This window comes from Acipenser ruthenus, chromosome 13 (assembly GCF_902713425.1).
Source record: "Acipenser ruthenus chromosome 13, fAciRut3.2 maternal haplotype, whole genome shotgun sequence".
Classification (NCBI taxonomy): Eukaryota; Metazoa; Chordata; class Actinopteri; order Acipenseriformes; family Acipenseridae; genus Acipenser; species Acipenser ruthenus.
In genome coordinates, this window is record NC_081201.1 from 3642555 (window position 1) to 3648903 (window position 6349).

Below are 6349 nucleotides of genomic sequence, written 5' to 3' on the forward strand. Positions count from 1 at the left end.
GATCAATCAATCAATCAATCTATCTACCTATCTGGTATCCCAGTGTTAGAAAGATACAATGTCATAATTCTATCAATGTTTTTAAACACTGTTCCAATGTTTATAATAGATGCTGGATAAACTATTGCTCTATGGTGTGCCATCAGGTCACTGATACAAAATTGTCAATATTGTGAGAAAGCAGTAACACTTTCGTTTTGTCAAAGATGTGTACCGACTACTTACCGCAAGCTCACAATGTTAATCTTTTGTTATCTGTGTAGGTGTGTGTTTGTTTGGGTAATATTATAATAATCTGGTTAGTGTAAAACATGATGTATTCATGTTATTAGTTCCCATGATTTAAATACCTTGGGGAAATCAAGGTGTTACACAATACAGTACATTTTTAATTAGTTTTGTTTTTTTTGCACAGCTTGCAACAGATCTATCTAGAGCCTGGGACCCGGGCAGGGAGCCAGCATCACATTCACTGTCTGCCACTGAGGTGGAACGGAGAAGAATGACAGCTAGCAAGAAGCTGCCCTGTTTATCAGAAGGGAGGGAAGTGGCAGAGTTTAAGAGGGTTAGTGATGGTCCTGATGGGCTACTGCTACAACGACAATCTTCTGCGTTTTAATCACCGCTTCGTTTATTAGCTGTAACATTCGATCTCCCACTCTCATCACTGAGCTCACCACCCTGACATGAGGCACATTAATAATAATATGAGACTCTGCCAAAGTCAACTAGAATGGAGCTAATAATAATAATGTAGTAATAATACAAATAAAACCAGTTTTTAAACACTTGGACTAATTGAACAATGTTTTTTTTTTTTTAATGGTTTCAGTTGCAATGTCAACAGATCTTGTAAAGGATTACTGAGCCGTGCTGTTTTCTGCAGAGCTTGTGTATGAGTTCTCAAGATCTTTTTGTTTTTGTTATGTTTATAGCAGGAAAACTTCATGTACAAGTAATAATAAATCAAACCTCTTTTGGCATTTATAAACCAGTGAGGCTAAATTCCATCAAATGCCAAGGGGGTTGGAAATTACACCATAACTTGTTTTCTGTGTTCCTAAAACTTAAATGATTTCCTGCCATATATTTTTAGCTAGTTAGTTACATAATTACCATTGACGAACCATCATATAAATTAGAACAGGATATCCATATGTGACTAAAACAAACTAATTTAAACTATTTGCCAACAAAAAAAAACTTTAATTCTATACAAAAAAATGCATTTAAGTAAACAATGTAGTGGCACCAGCAGAATAGTGCAAACAAAACAAAAACAAAAACCATCAAAAATCTAAATTGAATCCCATTTGATGTAAAAACTTAAAAAAAAAAAAAAAAATGTTTTAAGTAATGTCAGTGCTGCAATTGCATATCGATGACAGTACTATCCTTTGTGGAAAGTGGTTGTGGGGTGAAGTCACTCATTTATAATGTCCAAGGCTGTGTCTCGGACGCTGTGATTCACTCTCGGGATGTGCTGGTACCTGCACGGCACACCTGTCTGATTTGCCTCTTTAACTCAACGCCATTTTCCCGTTGGATCATCCTAATTCCTCTTCCGCCATGCATGAGTTGCGCTTGGCTAGCACAGAAAAATGTAAACTGCTTTTCGCAGCCTGTTTTCTCACTTTGAACTTTAAAGTGTGATTGCTTTTGGACCCTGGCCTGTTTCTCTTGAAGGTTTTGACATGAAAAGCAAATTCATCTCTCACGTTTAGCTCATCGCCAGTGATCCAGGACTAAACCAATCAGCCTGATGACTGCAGGATACAATTACACAGTGAAAGAGAGAAACCACAGAAACAAATCTAGAATCCTTTACTTTGTCATTTAACATCATCCTGTTTGAACATCAGTAGAATGTAAGTCTCCCACTGGACAATGCAGTGCGTTTACTGAAATGTTTTATTTTTCTGACTTGAGAAATTTCTAAATACAAAAAATAGAAAACTCAGAAGGTGCTTATAGAAATGGAAAGTGTCTGGATTTAAGCACTTAAATAAAATAGCTTGTAAACCAAAAATCACCATGAGGTATAACATTCTGAGTGACAGACACATATGTGTTTGTGTTAGCTGAGAAGTATGGTTTCTGAATAGTTCAATAAGATGAGCTTGCTGTATGTTTAAAGTGTTCTGTTAAATCGCCAGCTTTCGGACTAACATTTTTTTGGAACAGAAGGAAATAAACAAAATAGTTTCCCCCTGATAGAGCCAACGATACAGTCACAGTCTTTCTTTTATTGGTTTTGCAATTGAGTCTTAATTTTCCATATGGATAAGGTCATTTTGGTCTTATCAACTGTCATGTGTGGTTTTGTTTGCTTTTTTTAAGCATGGCCTCACGTCAAACTCATTTATCTGCCTTACAGCTATGTAAACAAACAGACGACAGGAATTAAAAAAAAGACAATGGTTTCATTTGGGTTTTGCATAAATGCAAACCTAATAGAAACCTAAACCCTGCATGTGCAGCTTTATCCGTAAATGTTACCATTATTTTAATACAATGTTTTTCCATGTTCCCTGAGCTTAACCATTCCTATATTGTGTTCTATATCTAGTTACAAACAAGGCAGGCACACTTTTAGTCATTAATTTAATCTCAACACTAATGAAAGTTAACCATGGTATTTCTGCATGGTTTTTTTTGAGGTTTTCTCATGGTTATACAGTAGAATGCATTTAATGTAGTTTACCCTGGTTTGCCATACTTTGCTATTGTTTACAATGCTTACCTGTGCTTTACCATGCTTTCACTATGCTTTATTACACTTTGCTATGCTTTTATGATGATAAACTTGTATGAGTTGTAGGGCAGCAGTGTGGAGTAGTGGTTAGGGCTCTGGGCTCCTGGCCGGAGAGTCGTGGGTTCAATCCCGGGGATTGCTCCAGTAAAAACCCAGATGTATAAATGGGTAATTGTATGTAAAAATAATGTGATATCTTGTAACAATTGTAAGTAGCCCTGGATAAGGGCGTCTGCTAAGAAATGTAATAATCATAATAATAATGAGTTGTTTGTTAGTTTTTTCATAAGATTAACACTTTACTTAAATCAAGCAGGGAGCATGTTGTTGTTAAGACCTTGATAAATGTGGCACAAAGTGTTTTATTCATATCCAAGCCAGCACCATATCCAAGTAAACACATGGTAAATTATGGTACACTGCATATCAATTTTGTGAACTTACTACAGCAAACTTTTAATCCATAAACTCTGCTTGATTTCACACATTATGATCATGGTTTCTTAAGGAGGCTACAGCATGTTGTAACAGTCCTCGTGTTGGTCAGGAGATTCAGTTCATCCACCTATACCCTTAACCATTAACAGTTATTATGTTAAGCGCTTCAAATAAGAGATTAGTGTAAGCACCGACCACCAGCATAGACACACACTCTCTTACCAAAACAAACAGCAACTTCCTCAAATGATTGCAGCAACAAAGCAGTGGTTATACTGTAACAATCACAAAAAGTGTGCCGCGGATTTCATGACAATGTAAAATGGATTCCATTTTGCAAATTCTTTGAGATGCAGAATATCTCTTCTATTCTGTTTGTGAGAAAGTTGTGTGCAGAATTCTTTAAACCTCCATCATCAAACTTGCTATCAGTGGCGTGCCGTGACAAAATGGACTGGGGTAGCAGAGTCGTCTAAAAAAAAATGAAAAGGACATTCTTCGACGCGCCTATTGGTTAAACTCACTGAAGACCTTCAACTGAAACGGAGAATACCCTCAAATGTTTTTTTTTTCTAGCGTCTTGTCATTGTTTTAGACTTGTGGGGGAAATGCAGATCTCTTATTGGCTGATCACATCCCCTTCAGAAAACCCCTAGTAAACCCTGTAAGTCATCTTGGATAAAGGCATCAGACAAATGAACAAATAATAATTAGAGTAGTATGTTTCATAGTATAAACAAGCACACTGTACACAAGTGAGTGAGGCAACGTAGTGTCATTTGACTGGCGGTTTACTTGGCACTGTCTGGTCAGCAGAGAATACCTTGAAGGTCCTGACGGCAGCCACTGCTTGCTATCAATTTATCCACATTGTATATTCTCTAATGAGGCCCCTATTTCCATTAAGTTGTTCATTTATTTATAAATGACATATTTAATAAAATGCCTTTACCTTTGGGCTACAGTCATCAACACCAATGAGTCTCATTGAATGAAATCAGCAATCACAGTTGAGTCCAGAATAGTCCAGAGCTGATTTTGGCCAGTCAGTAGCAGTTTCATAAACATTTACCAATGCTTTAAAAAAAACACATGGCCCAGTGTATCTATAACTTACTGACAAGTAGCTGTTTCATGCAAATCACGTAGTCTTTCATTAAAGTTACTTATTAACTTTGCCCATTTGCCTCACACATGTTTAAAGATAAATGGTTTCAGAAGCTTATTCCTCTATTTTAAAGGCCAACATCTAGGTTCATGCCTTGGAACTTCTTTTTTTATATATATTTACAAATCCCAGTTAAACCCAGTTCATCTCTATCTAATGCCTCAAATGGAAAAAATTCTGGCAGGTATTTAAAATAAGAAAAATGCATGTCACTGTTCCATTTCGCAGGACACTGATATTAACGGTTCCTTTACCCTGATTGTTATTTAAGCCTTTCTATGGGTTTGAAAGGTTGCAATGTGATACAGAGGGGCTCAGCATAACTCAGTCTGTCTGATTAATGTCAGCCTGGACAACCTTATTGTTCCACTAATACCTCATTCAATTATGCACATGGAGGTAATTTGTACTTGTAGGTCCTCTATCATGGTTTAGCAGTGCAGGCTTTTTTTCTTTATTTCTTTACCCCTGATTACCTGGATCAGGGATCAGGTGGAATTAGTGAACACAGAAGCTAAACATTACATAAAAGCATCTGACTTTGCTAACAAAAAAAAAACTCACACTTTTCTAAAAATGACAGAGAAAGCGTGAAGGACAGTCGCCTGTACTACACACAAAAATGGTTTATTTACTGTAGGTTTAGGCATAGACATTCCAGAAGGCCCAAATCCTTTTGGAGGAAAAAAAAAAACTTGAGAAACCACAGGCTGCACAATAGCTGCAACAAAAGTAATTCCAGTTCCTTTGGGTGATAAAATGAGAAGCCAACCCTGGTACGTCACCTGCACTGAAATGACCTTCTTCGTGTCTGCTGTCAGAGTTTCCAGTAGAAACAGAAATGATATAATGAGTGGTCTTGAAACCAGCAGTTATATTTATGAAGAGTTTTCAGCTAGAATCAATCAAGTGAAAGAAAAAAAAGAGATGTTTTACCGAACTTTGCTGATTAACGTATACCCTTACTTAGTGTTGTGAATACTGTAGTAAAAAAATACACCTTAAGCTAGTATTAAACTAGCCTAACTTTTCTAAAGCATGCATGTTTGAAAGTCGTTGCAGCTCAAGAAGAAGCTTGTCCTGAGACCAAATTCAAATTTTTCTTATTTTGTTCCTTTAATCAATTATACTTGATACTTATTTTCAATGTAATTTACCCTTTGTAGAAAATCCGACTTTCATGCTTGACAGTTCAATATAACTGCTTTGCTTTCCCTTCTAAGCTACAATTTTCAACATATACTGTCATAAAATTGTATGACTGCTCATATCTCACATATATATCCAAGTGCCTAAGGGGGTTAATGTTTAAAGGTGTAATCCTTATGATAGCTTTAAGTTTCAATATAGCAAAAAACTGCATTTAGGAAGAAGATGATAACTTTAGTAATTTTTTTGCTTCCTGTGACGTTGACGTTTTTTGGAATTGCTTTTATTTGAAATCATTCTCATCCAATTATCGTACTTAATATGTGCTCTTAATGGACTTTATTCGTATAAGCAAATATTGTTTATATAAGTTAACTGCTAACTGCTCTTATCTGTAATGTGATATTCTGTAATGTGATATTTTATAATGTGATACTTTGTGCTGTGATATTTTGTAACAATTGTAAGTTGCCCTGGATAAGGGCATCTGCTAAGTAATTAATAATAATAATAATAATAATAATAATAATAATAATAATAATAATAATAATAATAATAATTGACTAGCAGGATTAAATTATTTATTCCCAACTGCTAAAACTACCTTTAGGGAATGTAAACAATCTTGACTGTCAAGTAGGTTCTGCTGCAGTGCACAGACAGATGTTTAGGAATGTAGTAAACACACACAATAATACTTTATATCTGAAATTGAAACATAACTGTGCTCCAATATTTGTACAGCTGTAGCTATAACCTCATGAAATAATACACAAATCTGGCCACCATGTACTAAGCAAAACAATGTTACCATCCGAGCCACAAACATGTTTGAAAAA